Source organism: Nestor notabilis, unplaced genomic scaffold (assembly GCF_000696875.1).
Source record: "Nestor notabilis isolate BGI_N333 unplaced genomic scaffold, ASM69687v1 scaffold4382, whole genome shotgun sequence".
In the NCBI taxonomy this organism is placed as follows: domain Eukaryota; kingdom Metazoa; phylum Chordata; class Aves; order Psittaciformes; family Psittacidae; genus Nestor; species Nestor notabilis.
Window position 1 is genome coordinate 11,935 of NW_009916831.1, and position 522 is coordinate 12,456.

Below are 522 nucleotides of genomic sequence, written 5' to 3' on the forward strand. Positions count from 1 at the left end.
CACATGCTGCCTCCAACATCCACCCCAAAGCCTCAGGAAAGGGCTTTGCTGGGGGAACGCCGGCCCGGTGAGCTGAGGGGAGCCTGCACTTGGCTGAGCTCAGACCCACCTCTGACGCGTTCCCAGGCCTGGCTGCACAATTAAGTGCTGTGGGATGAAACAAACCTTGCTGATTGAGCCTGAGCGCTCTCAGGGACCTGGGGACCACCTTGCTGGGTGCCAGCCTGGGCCAGGCAAGTCACAGGGACCACCTGGATATGCCTGGCTCAGCAGTCATGTCTTCCGTTAGCCCCCAGGGACCCCAACATGCCCCGCGCTTGGCACCCTGCTCAGGGTGCACTGGGACTGGTGCCTGCTGGCACTGGGCGCAGGAGCTGGCAGTCAGTGCTGCCCGGCGCCTCTCCTCCTCCTGACATGCTCGCTGTCCCCTCCTGGCTCTGTGGAGATGTCCCAGCCTTGGCAGAAGAGCACATCAGCTGCTGGCTCCCACTCACCTATGAGCGACACACAGACATAGACGAT

General features: G+C 62.6%; 1 protein-coding gene across 1 annotated transcript in view; it reads right to left on the bottom strand.

Moving 5' to 3' along the window:
• The window catches only part of LOC104413700 (high affinity cationic amino acid transporter 1-like), a gene marked incomplete at its 5' end in the record, with an annotated part of 3,213 nt that overhangs the window by 1,231 nt on the left and 1,460 nt on the right, over positions 1 to 522 (bottom strand). The window lies entirely within an intron of this gene.